Genomic DNA, 16,078 nt, shown 5'->3' on the forward strand with positions numbered 1-16,078 from the left:
GGAGACTGATGTGTTATATAGTGTTTTACAGTGTTATATAGTGTTATACGGTGTGATACGATTTCATACGGTGTTATGCAGTGTTTTACGGTGTTATGCAGTGTTATACGGTGTTATACAGTGTTTTATATGGTGTTATACGATGTTATACGATGTTATACGGTGTTATGCAGTGTTTTACGGTGTTATACGGTGTTATACAGTGTTTTATATGGTGTTATACGATGTTATACGATGTTATACGGTGTTATGCAGTGTTTTACGGTGTTATGCAGTGTTATGCTGTGTTATACGGTTTTATACGGTGTTATGCAGTGTTTTATATGGTGTTATACGGTGTTATGCAGTGTTTTACGGTGTTATGCAGTGTTATACAGTGTTATACGATGTTATGCGGTGTTATGCAGTGTTTTATATGGTGTTATATGGTGTTATGCAGTGTTTTATATGGTGTTATATGGTGTTATGCGGTGTTATGCGGTGTTATACGGTGTTATACGATGTTATACGGTGTTATACGATGTTATGCGGTGTTATACAGTGTTTTATATGGTGTTATATGGTTTTATATGGTGTTATACGGTGTTATACGGTGTTATACGGTGTTATACGGTGTTATACAGTGTTTTATACGGTGTTATACAGTGTTTACAGTGTTATACGGTGTTATATGGTGTTATACAGTGTTTTATATGGTGTTATACAGTGTTTTATATGGTGTTATACGGTGTTATACGGTGTTATACGGTGTTATACGGTGTTATACGGTGTTATACAGTGTTATACGGTGTTATATATGGTGTTATACACGGTGTTATACAGTGTTTTATATGGTGTTATACAGTGTTATACGGTGTTATACACGGTGTTATACGGTGTTATATATGGTGTTATACACGGTGTTATACGGTGTTATACGGTGTTTTATACAGTGTTTTTCAATGTTTATTTGGTGTTATACAATGTGTTGTACAATGTGTTGTACGGTGTGATATACGGTGTGTTATTCGGTGTCATACGGTGTTATACTGTGTTTTATACAGTGTTATACGATGTTATACGGTGTTATATAGTTTTTTACACGGTGTTATACAGTATTATATTCGCTGTTATACGCTGTTATACAGTGTGGCATACGGCATTATATAGTGTTATTTTTATTTTTTTATTTTACCTTTATTTAACTAGGCAAGTCAGTTAAGAACAAATTCTTATTTTCAATGACGGCCTAGGAACAGTGGGTTAACTGCCTGTTCAGGGGCAGAACGACAGATTTGTACCTTGTCAGCTCTGGGATTTGAACTTGCAACCTTTCGGTTATTAGTCCAATGCTCTAACCACTAGGCTACCCTGCCGCCCCATATATGGTGGTATACAGTGTTATACGGTGTGATACGATTTTATACGGTGTTATGCAGTGTTTTATACGGTGTTATACAGTGTTATACGGTGTTATACGGTGTTATGCAGTGTTATGCTGTGTTATACGGTGTTATGCAGTGTTTTATACAGTGTTATACAGTGTTATACAGTGCTTTATACAGTGTTATACGGTGTTATGCAGTGTTTTATACAGTGTTATACAGTGTTATACGGTGCTTTATACAGTGTTATACGGTGTTATGCAGTGTTATACAGTGTTATACAGTGTTATACGGTGCTTTATACAGTGTTATACAGTGTTATACAGTGTTATACAGTGTTATGCAGTGTTTTACGGTGTTATACAGTGTTTTATACAGTGTTATACAGTGTTATACAGTGTTTTATACAGTGTTATACGGTGCTTTATACAGTGTTATACGGTGCTTTATACAGTGTTATACAGTGTTTTATACAGTGTTTTTCAATGTTTATTTGGTGTTATACAATGTGTTGTACGGTGTGATATACGGTGTGATATACGGTGTGTTATTCGGTGTCATACGGTGTTATCGTGCTGTATTAGAGTCATTATAAAACCCTGAGAGGTGTGTGAAGCTACATGGATATATTTCCATTGGACAAGTATGTGTTTTAATTGAAATGGTGAGATAGCTGTTTGAGTAGAACCTCAGGGATATATGCTACCCCAGTCTCTCCCTTCTGACATTACTACCAGTCAGTTATCCTTCACATCAGCTCTAACAAAATCTGCACTGTTGAGGTGATTGGGAGAGAGAACACAATGAACAAACAGAGAAAGAGAGAGAGAGAGGATTATATTTTCTTGAGACAAACACTATGGAGATAAGAGATGGAGGAAGATGGAATGAGTCCTTTGGTATAGAAAGACAAAGCTGGAGTGGAATTGCAATGAACATGTGAGAGAAGAAGAGAGAAAGTCAAGGGAACAGAGAGGAATGTAATGCATACGAACCATTGTGAATAAAGAAAGAACATAAAAGAAGATCTCAATCTCTCCACTGTTGAATGAAAGCAGTTGGTCTTTGAGGCCAGTAGTGGGGTGGTCCGCTAACTGAAAGTGACGTAGTATTTACGACTGCGTCCCAAATGGTACCCTATTATATATATATAATGCGCTATCTATCGTCCCTGGTCAAAAGTAGGGCAATATGCAGTTGAAGTCGATAGTTTACATACACTTAGGTTGGAGTCATTACAACCTCACTAGGGTACGAGGAACGCTAGAGTCCCACCTGGCCAACATCCAGTGAAATTGCAGAGTGCCAAATTCAAAAACAGAAATACTCATTATAAAAAGTCATAAAACATACAAGTGTTACACATCAGTTTAAAGAATAACTTCTTGTTAATCCAACCACGGTGTCAGATTTTAAAAAGGCTTTACGGCGAAAGCAAACCATGCAATTATCTGAGAACAGCGACCAGCTGACAAATCATTACAAACAGTTAACAGCCAAGTAGAGGAGATACACAAGTCAGACATAGCGATAAAATGAATCACTTACCTTTGATAATTTTCATATAGTTGCACTCACAAGACTCCCATTTACTCAATAATGTCACCCCCTGACCTGAGTAATCTTTGTTTTCTTTATTGTTTTGGTTAGGTCAGGGTGTGACATGGGTGATGTATGTGTTTTTGTTCTGTCTAGGGATTTTGTAGGTTTATGGGGTTGTTTATCATCTAGGTGTTTATATATGTCTATGGTTGCCTAGAGTAGTTCTCAATTAGAGGCAGGTGTTTATCGTTGTCTCTGATTGGGAACCATATTTAGGCAGCCATCTTCTTTGGGTATTTCGTGGGTTATTGTCTATGTCTATGTCTAGTTGCCTGTGTATGCACATTTATAGTATAACTTCACGTTCGTTTTGTTGTTTTATATAGTTTGTTTAGTGTCCGTCTTTATTAAAATATATAACATGTATTCTAATCACGCTGTGCTTTGGTCTCCTCTTTATGACGAACGTGACAAATAAATGTTTGTTTGTTCGATAAAGTCCCTCTTTGTATCCAAAAACCTCCATTTTGTTTGAGTGTTTTGTTCAGCCACGGGCTCAAACGCAGTCACAACAGGAAGACGAAAAATCCAAATAGTATCCGTAAAGTTCGTAGAAACATGTCAAACAATGTTTATAATCAATCCTCAGGTTGTTTTTAGCCTAAATAATCAATTATATTTCAACCGGACAATAACGTCATCAATATAAAAAGTAAACAAGAAAGGCGCTCTCGGTCGTGCGCATTAAAAAACCCTGGGCTCTGGGACACTGTAGGCATGAAAAAACCCTGGGCTCTGGGACACTGTAGGCATGAAAAAGCTCTGGAACACTGTAGGGTCCACTCATTCAGAGTGGTCTTACTCTGTCATTTTTCATAATACAAGCCTGAAACCATTTCTAAATACTTTTTACATCTAGTGGATGCCATAGGAAGTGCAATTTGAGTCCTAAGTCAATGGATACTGTAACGGCATTCAATAGAAAACTACAAACATAAAAAGAATCCCACTTCCTGGATGGATTTTTCTCAGGGTCTCACCTGCCAAATCAGTTTTGTAATACTCACATTCATTATTTTAACAGTTTTGGAAACTTTAGAGTGTTTTCTATGCATATCTGCCAGTTATATGCATATCCTAGCTTCTGGGCCTGAGTAGCAGGCAGTTTACCTTGGGGACGCTTTTCATCCGGAGGTGAAAATAGTGCCCCCTACCCTAGTGAAGTTATTACACTCCACAAATTTCTTGTTAACAAACTATAGTTTTGGCAAATCGGTTAGGACATCTACTTTTTGCATGACACAATACATTTTTCCAACAATTTATAGACAGATTATTTCACTTCCTTTCACAATTCCAGTGGGTCAGAAGTTTACATACACTAAGTTGACTGTGCCTTTAAACACCTTGGAAAATTCCAGAAAATGATGTCATGGCTTTAGAAGATTCTGGTAGGCTAATTGACATAATTTGAGTCAATTGGAGGTGTACCTGTGGATTTATTTCAAGGCCTACCTTCAAACTCAGTGCCTCTTGGCTTGACACCATGGGAAAATCAAAAGAAATCAGCCAAGACCTCAGAAATAAATTGTTGACCTCCACAAGTATGGTTCAGCAAGGAAGAAGCCACTGCTCAAAACCACCATAAAAATGCAAGAATACGGTTTGCAACTGCACATGGGAAAAAAGATCATATTTTTTGGAGAAAAGTCCTCTGGTCTGATGAAACAAAAATAGAACTGTTTGGTCATAATGACCATCGTTATGTTTGGAGGTGAAAGGGGGAGGCTTGCAAGCCAAAGACGACCATCCCAAACGTGAAGCATGGGGGTGGTAGCATCATGGTATGGGGGTGATTTGCTGCAGGAGGGACTGGTGCACATCACAAAATAGATGTCATCATGAGGGAGGAAAATTATGTGGATATATTGAAGCAACATCTCAAGACATCAGTCAGGAATTTAAAGCTTGGACGCAATTGGGTCTTCCAAATGGACAATGACCCCAAGCATACCTCCAAAGTTGTGGCAAAATGGCTTAAGTACAACAGTCAGGCTGTTGGAGTGGCCATCACAAAGCCCTGACCTCAATTCTATAGGAAATTTGTGGACAGAACTGAAAAAAGCATGTGCGTGCAAGGAGGCCTACAAACCTGACTCAGTTAAACCAGCTCTGTCAGGAAGAATGGGCCAAAATTCACCCAACTTATTGTCGGAAGCTTGTGGAAGGTTACCCAAAATGTTTGACCCATGTTAAACAATTTAAAGGTAATGCTACCAAATACTAATTGGGTGTATGTAAACTTCTGACCCACTGGGAATGTGATGAAAGAAATATAAGCTGAAATAATGAATTCTCTCTACTATTAATCTGACAATTAACATTTTTTAAATGAAGTGTTGATCCTAACTGACCTAAGACAGGGAAGTTTTCTAGGATTGAATTTCAGTAATTGTGAAAAACTGAGTTTAAATGTATTTGGCAAAGGTGTATGTAAACTTTGGAATGCAGATAAAGTATATTTTAGTGAGTGAAATATCTCTGCAGTCAGGTGTTCCTGTGTTTCTCTGAATAATCAGAGTACATCTCCATGGGGCTTCCACCAGTTCAGATTGGGTTAGCAGGGGAGCTGCTAATCACAGACACACCTGGCCTCTAACTCTCTCTATCGTCCATTTCTTCTCCATCTTTCTTTTCTTTCTTCCCTCACACTCTACATCTTCCATTCCTCTTCCTTCTCTACTCTCAATCTCTTATTCACCCATGAGAGTGTGTGTGTATCTGTGTGTATCTGTGTGTCTGTGTGTGTGTGTGTGTGTGTGTGTGTGTGTGTGTGTGTGTGTGTGTGTGTGTGTGTGTGTGTGTGCGTGCGTGCGTGCGTGCGTGCGTGTGTGTGTTTGTGTGTGTGTGTGTGTGTGTACGTGTTGTAACTATAACTATACTTGTGGGGACCAGAATATGAAACAAATTTTTTTTTGACCAACTGGGGAGATTTTCTTAGTCTCCACAAGGTCAAATGCTATGTGTGTGTGAGAGATGAGGTCCACAAAAAAGTTGCCGGGGAGCGCCCAGTATTTGTCCTTTACACCTTCATATTGTTCACTAGGTAAGAAACACACTAGGATAACAAGAGAATACAAATCATTCATACTACACATGTTTTCTGTGATTTAAATGTCCAATGCAGCCCTTTCTAGCTGAGTATCAAATAATTTCAGAGTAGCAATTAAGTACCTTACATTGACACACACACACACACACACACACACACACACACACACACACACACACACACACACACACACACACACACACACACACACACACACACACACACACACACTCATACACATTCACACTCTAGGGCTGTTGCGGTGACCGCATTACCTCCACACCGTTGGTCACTAGTCATGAAGGCAGTCAAATTCCACATGACCGTTTAGTCACAGTAATTAGTCTTCTCCAAGCTCTGATGCTGCTGCTGGTCATTAGTAACTTAGTTTTTACTATCTTAATTTTACAACAGCAGTATAGCCTACCTGGCTGGCATGAAAATAAACCACGTGGGTGACAGTATTAGGCTATCATTTGTGAATGATATATTATCACTTGTGAATGATGCCCAGCATAAGAAACCTTTCTGAATCATAGTGGCACACCTCGTGTAGCCTAGCCCATAGGCCTATATGTTTTAAAAAGGTTTGTTTCACAACTAAATTGGCCAAATAATTGAAGCACATTAATCCTCTTTACAAGGGGTGTAGAGCCTAACTGGCATATATAAGCACCGCGTGAGTTTGGGGGAGTTAATTTTCACCATATAAATGCACCTTTATAATAAAAGCATTAATTGCATAATTGCATTTGCAGTTACTTTTGTTAATTAATGGTGTTTTCCGCTAATGGAACATTCAAGCCTACCTGTGTGCATTGCTGTGCTTATAGCCTACCTGTGTGCATTGCTGTGCTTATAGCCTACCTGTGTGCATTGCTGTGCTTATAGCCTACCTGTGTGCATTGCTGTGCTTATAGCCTACCTGTGTGCATTGCTGTGCTTGCTTATAGCCTACCTGTGTGCATTGCTGTGCTTATAGCCTACCTGTGTGCATTGCTGTGCTTATAGCCTACCTGTGTGCATTGCTGTGCTTGCTTATAGCCTACCTGTGTGCATTGCTGTGCTTATAATGTGAAGAAATAGCCTAATAGTTTATTAACATTTTAAGCTAAACGTTCTGATCTGTTGTGTCAGCCACAAGGTTGTATTCATTTGTGATCTATTTCATCCCACAACTGCCCCAGACTATGTTTGGAATATTTATTTCTGGAAGATATAGTAGATTGACATAGGCTAGTGCTGTTTGTTGGGCCTACTCATCTTGTTGGCTGACGAAAAGTAAATGTGGACAGTTCTTCCAATATCTTCAATATGCACCTCAGAATTTGATAAGGACATGTACAGTTGCATGTACAGTTGCATGTGTCTGTCTTCACAAAGACTGGATCACTTGACAGAGAGCCATGTGAGTGAGAGTCGCTTCGGATTGGGCTACACACTCAGGGAGAAGTGCACAACGCAGAACCCTGGGCCGCAAAAGACCTGTTTTTTTTATGGTGCATTAACTTCTTGGATATAGGGGGCGCTCTTTTAATTTATGGATAAAAAAAACGTGCCCGTTTTAAGCGCAATATTTTGTCACGAAAAGATGCTCGACTATGCATATAATTGGCAGCTTTGGAAAGAAAACACTAACGTTTCCAAAACTGCAAAGATATTATCTGTGAGTGCCACAGAACTCATGCTACAGGCGAAACCAAGATGAAACTTCAACCAGGAAATGGGCAGAATTTTTGAGGCTCTGTTTTCCATTGTCTCCTTATATGGCTGTGAATACGCCGGGAATGAGCCTGCCCTTTCTTTCGTTTCTCCAAGGTGTCTGCAGCATTGTGACGTATTTGTAGGCATATCATTGGAAGATTGGCCATAAGAGATTACATTTACCAGGGGTCCGCCCGGTGTCCTTTGTCTAAATTGGTGCGTAATCTACAAGCTGCACGCAGTCATCCAGTGATTGAGAGGAGAGAGGAGGCTTTCAACGAACGATATATCATGAAGAGATATGTGAAAAACACCTTGAGGATTGTTTCTAATCAATGTTTACGATGTTTCAGTCGATATTATGGAGTTAATTTGGAAAAAAGTTCCGCGTTTTGATGACTGATTTTTCTTTTTTTTTTGGTAGCCAAACGTGACGCACCAAACGGAGCGATTTCTCCTAAACAAATAATCTTTCAGGAAAAACTGAGCATTTGCTATCTAACTGAGAATCTCCTCATTGAAAACATCTGAAGTTCTTCAAAGGTAAATTATTTTATTTGAATGATTTTCTGGTTTTTGTGAAAATGTTGCCTGCTGATGCTAACGCTAAATGCTACGCTAGCTATCAATACTGTTACACAAATGCTTGTTTTGCTATGGTTGAGAAGCATATTTTGAAAATCTGAGATGACAGTGTTGTTAACAAAAGGCTAAGCTTGAGAGCTAGCATATTAATTTCATTTCATTTGCGATTTTCATTAATAGTTAACGTTGTGCTATGCTAATGAGCTTTGGGGATAATTACACTCCTGGATACAGGTTTTTTTCGTAGCTAAACGTGATGAACAAAACAGAGCGATTTGTCCTAAACAAATAATCTTTTTGGAAAAACTGAACATTTGCTATCTAACTGAGAGTCTCCTCATTGAAAACATCTGAAGTTCTTCAAAGGTAAATGATTTTATTTGAATGATTTTCTGGTTTTTGTGAAAATGTTACCTGCTGATGCTTACGCTAAATGCTACGCTAGCTATCAATACTGTTACACAAATGCTTGTTTTGCTATGGTTGAGAAGCATATTTTGAAAACCTGAGATGACAGTGTTGTTAACAAAAGGCTAAGCTTGAGAGCTAGCATATTAATTTAATTTCATTTGCGATTTTCATGAATAGTTAACGTTGCGTTATGGTAATGAGCTTGAGGCTGTATTCACGATCCCGAATCCGGGATGGCTCGACGCAAGAAGTTAAGGCCACAAAGGGGATACAGCCGGGAAATTTGAAGCATTATCAAGTGCTTCATTTATTGTGAATGAGAGACTATTGGAGTGTGTAGAGGCTATGCAAGAAACAAAGCAGAGCTCATGCCATTCAAGTGCCTTTTTTAAATCATCATTAAAGTCTCATAATGCAATGTATAAACAATCGAAACATATAGTCCAACTAAAGTTACAGTAATAGCTCTAAATTAAGCATATATAGTGCCTTGCAAACGTATTCAACCCCCTTGGTGGTTTATCTATTTTGTTCATGGAAGCCAGGAGATGCTAAATGTGTTTATGTTAATTAACGGTCAATTACCGTGGGACCGGCAGTTATTTGCTTGACAAAAACCGGCTGAAGAAATTACGTGACCGCCACAGCCCTAGCACACACACAAACACACACACACTCGCACGCACACACACACACACACACACAAATTCTAACGCACACACACACAAACACACACACACGCACACACACTCTGGAGAGCAGAGAGAGACAGGGATGTGGTGGCTGTGTTGACAGGGGCTAACTGGGGACTCTGTCACTCACATTCAAAGAGAGTGTGACAGAGAGATAGGAGAGGAAGGAGCATAGGAAGGAGTGGAGAAGTATGGAGAGAGAGAAAGATAAATAAAAAGATTCCTGCTGTTCTGCCATGCTGCCAACTAATGAGGATGAGTTAGGAGTCCAATACTCAAGATCCCCCAACCCCCCACACCCTTCCACACACCCCTATAGGCCTCTTACCCTCTCTCCCTCCCCAAGGCCCTATACCCTAAACTACACACAATATCCCTCCATCTTCCTCTCCTTTTCTGTCCCCCTGTGTGCTGATGGGTGACTGACGGACAGGCGTGGGCAAGCGAAACTTAGGGGAGGAAAGAGAGAACATGAAGAGAGAAAGATGAAGAGAGAGAGAAAAATATTTAGAAAGAGAGACAGGGAAGGAAAGAAGGAGGACAAAGACAGATAGACAGTCTGACCACTGTGACTGACATTAAATTAAGGAATGCTTTGACTGCGTACAGACTCAGTGAGCATAGACTTGCTATTGAGAAAGGCGGCCGAAGGCAGACCTGGCTCTCAAGAGAAAACAGGCTATGTGCACATTACCAAAAAATGAGGTGGAAACTGAACTGCACTTCCTAACGTCCTGCCAAATATAGGACCATATTAGAGATACATATTACACAGACCCCCAGATTACACAGACCCACAAATCCACTTTTGATAAACTCCTATGTCTTTTGGGTGAAATACCAGTGTGCCATCACAGCAGCAAGATTTGTGATCTGTTGCCGCAAGAACCAGTGAACAACAAACATCATTGAAATACAATATATTTATCATATTTACATTTAGAAATTTTCCCTTTAGTACTTAATGTGACTAGGGGGCACCATAAACTGCACCGATAGTGGTCAATCAGTGCCCTGTCATTCCCCCATGTGCCGGCAGCCAAGGTCCTGAACTCCAGAACGAAGTCTTGTGCGCTCCTCGTCTCCTGCCGTAAATGGAACAGACGTTCACTCGCCTCTCGACCCTCAGGTGGATGGTCAAACACGGCCCGGAAGCGGCGGGTGAACTCTGGGTAGTAGTCCCTCTGGTCCATCCCAGACCGCTTTGACCCACTCCAGAGCTTTGCCTGACAGGCAGGAGACGAGGGCGTTCACGCTCTCACTTCCCGAAAGAGCCGGGTGAACGGTTCCCAGGTAAAGCTCCAGTTGGAGTAGGAACCCTTTGCACCCGGCAGCCTTCCCATCGTACTCCCTCGGGGGCACGAGCTCAATACCGCTGGGGAAAGCGCTGCGTTCCAATGCGTCCCAATTAAGCAGTGAATGGGCTATCAACCAGATTACTCTTTCTCCGTATTCCCGAAGGTGTCTACAGCATTGTGACGTACGCATTTATGTTGAAGAATACCCGTAAGCGGCTACATTGCGCAAGTGGTCACCTGATCCTCCCAGGGAGATTCTCGCGTCAAATACAGGCCCACCCAGAGCCCCCTGTTGGTCACAGGAGCCCCTTCCTGCACTAGCTGTGGTCGGAGAGAGCACACTGCCGACCGGTACTGTAGGGGCTTGTCTGGGAGTCAAGACGGCAGGCCGAGCACTGTTCGGACATCCCAGGTGAGTCAGCACCAGGCTCACCCAGAGCCGCTGTTGGTCACATGTATGTGTTGATTTCTTTCCCTGAGTTTTCAACCCATTCCCAGCATAAGGCGCTGGTAGATTCAGGCGCAGCGGGGAATGTTATGGACCGCGGTTTCGCACAGAGGTTAGGGATTCCCCTTGTTCAGATGAACAAACCCCCAAATTCCCTGTGCACTCCCTAGAAAGTCGACCATTAGGGTCAGGGGTGGTCAGGGAGGCCACTGCTCCACTGGACATGGTTACGCAGGGGGCTCATAAGGAGAGAATTATTCTCTTCCTCATTGATTCTCCTGCGTTTCCAGGGGTGCTGAGGATTTCCCTGGTTGGCCATTCACAACCCCACTATTTCGTGGCAACAGAGGGCTCTAAAGGGGTGGTCAGAGGAGTGCTCAGGTAGGTGTGTGGGAGTTTCCATTGGTGCAACGATGGTGGAGAATCCAGACCAAATCTCCACCGTGCGCATTCCCCCGAATATGCCGATTTGGCTATCGCCTTCTGTAAAAAGATTTCGACCCAATTACCACCAAAGCGACGACGGGATTGTGCGATAAACCTCCAGGTACGCTCCACTTCCCAGGACTCACGTGTTTCCCCTGTCACAAGAGGAGACGGTGGCTATGGAAACATATGTCTCTGAATCTCTGAGGCAGGTGTACATACGGCCCTCCACGTCACCCGCCTCCTCGAGTTTCTTTTTTGTGAAGAAGAAGGAGGGATGTCTGCGTCCGTGCATTGACTATAGAGGTCTAAATTCTATTATGGTGGGGTACAGTTACCCGCTACCTCTCATCGCTATGGCGATTGAGTCGTTTCACGGAGCACTCTTCTTCACCAAACTGGATCTCAGGAGCGCGTATAACTTGGTGCGTATCCGGGAGGGAGATGAGTGGAAGACAGCGTTTAGTACCATATCCGGCCATTATGAGTACCTCTTCATGCCGTATGGGTTGAAGAATGCCCCAGCCGTCTTCCAATCCTTTGTAGACGAGATTCTCAGGGATCTGCACGGGTGTGGTGGCTTATATCGATGACATTCTGATATATTCCTCCACACGCGCCGCGCATGTGTCTCTGGTGCGCAGAGTACATGGGCGACTGCTGGAGCATGACCTTTACGTCAAGGCTGAGAAATGCGTGTTCTCCCAACAGGCCGTCTCCTTCCTGGGGTATCGCATTTCCACATCAGGGTTGCTGATGGAGTGTGACCGCATTGCAGCCGTGCCTATTTGGCCGACTCCCACCACGCTAAAAAGGGTGCAGCGGTTTTTAAGGTTTGCCAATTACTACCAGGGGTTATCCTGGGTTTTGGGCAGATGGCTGCTCCCATTACCTCACTGCTGAAAGGGGGACCGGTGAATCTGTGGTTGTCGGCTGAAGCGGACAGAGCGTTTATTCACTTGAGGACGTGTTGGCTCATCCGGATCCCTCTTTGGCTTTCATAGTGGAGGTGTACGCATCCGAGGCTGGCATTGGTGCAGTGCTCTCACAGCGCTCGGGCGCGTCACTGAAGCTCCGCTCCTGCGCTTTCTTTTCGAGGAAGCTCAGCCCGGCGGAGCGAAACTATGACGTGGGGGACCGGGAGTTGCTGGTTGTCGTAAAAGCTCTGAAGGCATGGAGACATTGGCTTGAGGGGTCTCAGCACCCTTTCCTCATCTGGACTGACCACCTTAATCTGGAGTACATCCGGCCACGAGGAGACTGAACCCTCGCCAGGCAAGGTGGGCCATGTTTTTCACTCGATTGAGATTTATGATATCGTATATACCAGGTTCCCCGAACGCTAATGCAGACGCACTGTCCCGTATGTATGATACAGAGGAGCGGTCCATCGATCCCACCCCCATACTTCCGGCCTCCTGTCTGGTGGCACCGGTGGTGTGGGAGGTGTATACGGACATCGAGCGGGCATCTCGGTCAGAGCCTACTCTACCGCAGTGTCCAGCTGGACGGAACACCCGCTTGGTGTTCGCGATAGGTTGATTCGGTGGGCTCACACGTTACCCTCTTCTGGCCATCGAGGTATCGATAGGATGGTGCGATAGCTTATGGGGAAGTACTGGTGTGCCACTTTAGCTAAGGACATGAGGGTTTATGTCTCCTCCTGTTCTGTGTGCGCTCAGTGCAAGGTTCCTAGGCACCTGCCCAGAAGGAAGGTACAACCCCTCCCCGTTCCACAGCGGCCTTGGTCACACCTGTCGGTGGACTTCCTGATCGATCTTCCACTGTCCGAGGGAAACACCATGACCCTTGTCGTTGTGGATCGGTTTTCTAAGTCCTGTCGTCTCCTCCCTTTGCCCGGTCTCCTTACGTCCCTACAGACTGCGGAGGCCAAGTTTACACATGTCCTCCGGCACTAAGGGGTGCCTGAGGACCGAGTTTCTGATCGGGGTCCCCAGTTCACGTCCCGGGTTTGGAGGGCGTTCATGGAACGTCTGGGGGTCTCGGTCAGCCTGACCTCTGGTTTTCACCCCGAGAGTAATGGGCAGGTGGAGAGAGTAAACCAGGATGTTTCTGCGATCGTATTGCCAGGACCAGCCAGAGGAGTGGGTGAGGTACATTCCATGGGCAGAGATGGCCCAGAACTCACTCCGCCACTCCTCAAATAACCTGTCGCACCCTTTCAGTGCGTGTTGGGGTATCAGCCGGTCCTGGTACCGTGGCATCCGAGCCAGACCGAGGCTCCTGTGGTGGAGAAATGGGTGAAGCACTCGAGGGAGACCTGGGAGGCTGTCCACGGGCACCTGAAACGGGCCGAAGGGTGGCAGAAAGCGAGCACTGACTGCCACCGCAGTGAGGCCCCGGTGGTCGCACCGGGGGACCGGGTCTGGCTCTCGACCCGAAACCTGCCCCGAAACCTGCCCTGCCGGAAGCTGGGTCCGTGGTTTGTGGGGCCATTTAAAAGTCCTGAGGAGAGTAAACGAGGTGTGTTACAGATTACAGCTCCCCCTTATTACCGTATTAACCCCTCGTTTCATGTGTCTCTCCTCAGGCCGGTGGTAGCTAGTCCGCTTCAAGAAGCTGAGGTGCGGGAGGTCCCGCACCACACCCCTGGACATTGATGGGGCCCCGGCATACGCAGTGCGATCCATACTGGATTCCATGCGTCGGGTGAGGGGCCTCCAGTACCTCATGGATTGGGAGGGTTACGGTCCAGAGGAGAGATGCTGGGTGCTGGTGGAGCACGTCTTGGACCCATCTCTGCTGGATCTGCGCGTCTGGGGGGGGTACGGTCACGACTTCCACCTAAGATGGCTCCTCTCCCTGTTCGGGCGGTGCTCGGTGGTCGTCGTCGCCGGCCTACTAGCTACCACTGATCCATTTTTCCTTTTCGTTTGTGTCTGTCTGTTTTGTTTACACCTGTGTCCTATTAGTTAATTTCGGTGGGAATATTAACCTCCGCTGCCTGCTCGTCTTTGTGCGGGATTTTTTGCTGTGTTTGCTCTGTTAGGGGTGCGTGTTTGCGCCAGTGTTTTATTCCCTCACAGTCGTTGTACCATTGGTATTGTATTAAGACTAGAGGTTTCTCCTCCGTGTGTTTCGTGATTTTCCCTATGTGTGGCGACTCCGTTGGGGAGTGTTTCCCCACCTGTTCTTGTTGTGTTGGGACTTTATAATAAACAACTGTGCCACTGGGACATCCTTGCTCTCCTGCTCCTGACTCCTGCACCTACCTCTTCTTAGGAGGCACCTAACAGCGAGAGAGAGAGAGAGAACAAAGAGAGAACAGAGAAAGAACAGAGAGAGAGAGAGAGCCAATGGCATGTACATATCACACTTACTGGCCTGAGGCCAAACCACACGAACAACAACATTGGACACTTTAAGGAACACAAAGCATTCACTATATCATCATGGAATATCCAAGGCCTGAGGTCATCTGCCTTTGGCCTAAAGAGCAGGAACCCGGACTTCACCAAAGAAATCGGTAATACAGACATTGTCATCCTGCAAGAAACCTGGTATAGAGGAGAAGGACCCACTGGCTGCCCTCTAGGATACAGAAAGCTGGTAGTCCCATCCACCAAACTACCAGGTATGAAACAGGGAAGGGACTCAGGTGGTATGCTAATTTGATATAGAGCAGACCTAACTCACTCTATTAAATTAATCCAAACAGGAACATTTTACATTTGGAAATTCAAAAGGAAATTATCTTAATTTTAACAGAGAAAAATGTCCTCCTGTGTGCTACCTATATCCCCCCACTAGAATCCCCATACTTTAATGAAGACAGCTTCTCCATCCTGGAGGGGGAAATCAATCATTTCCAGGCCCAGGGACATGTACTAGTCTGTGGCGACCTAAATGCCAGAACCGGACAAGAACCTGACAGCCTCAGCACACAGGGGGACAAACACCTGCCTGCAGGTGACAGCATTCCCTCCCCCATATGCCCCGCTAGGCACAACTATGACAACATAACCAACAATAACGGCTCATAACTCCTGCAGCTCTGTCGCACGCTGGTTATGTACATAGTCAATTGTAGGCTTTGAGGGGACTCCTATGGGGCAGGGTAGCCTAGTGGTTAGAGCGTTGGACTAGTAACCGGAAGGTTGCAAGTTCAAACCCCTGAGCTGACAAGGTACGTCGTTCTGCCCCTGAACAGGCAGTTAACCCACAGTTCCTAGGCCGTCATTGAAAATAAGAATTTGTTCTTAACTGACTTGCCTAGTTAAATAAAGGTACAATTAAAAAAAGGTACACCTATAGCTCATCTCTTGGCAGTAGGACTGTAGACTACTTTATCACTGACCTCAACCCAGAGTCTCTCAGAGCGTTCACAGTCAGCCCACTGACACCCCTATCAGACCACAGCAAAATCACAGTCTACTTGAACAGAGCAATACTCAATCCAAAGGAACTGAGTAACATTAAGAAATGCCATAGATGGAAGGAATGCAGTTTGGAAACCTACAAAAAAACAATTAGGC

The sequence above is a fragment of the Oncorhynchus tshawytscha genome, linkage group LG21 (assembly GCF_018296145.1).
Source record: "Oncorhynchus tshawytscha isolate Ot180627B linkage group LG21, Otsh_v2.0, whole genome shotgun sequence".
In the NCBI taxonomy this organism is placed as follows: domain Eukaryota; kingdom Metazoa; phylum Chordata; class Actinopteri; order Salmoniformes; family Salmonidae; genus Oncorhynchus; species Oncorhynchus tshawytscha.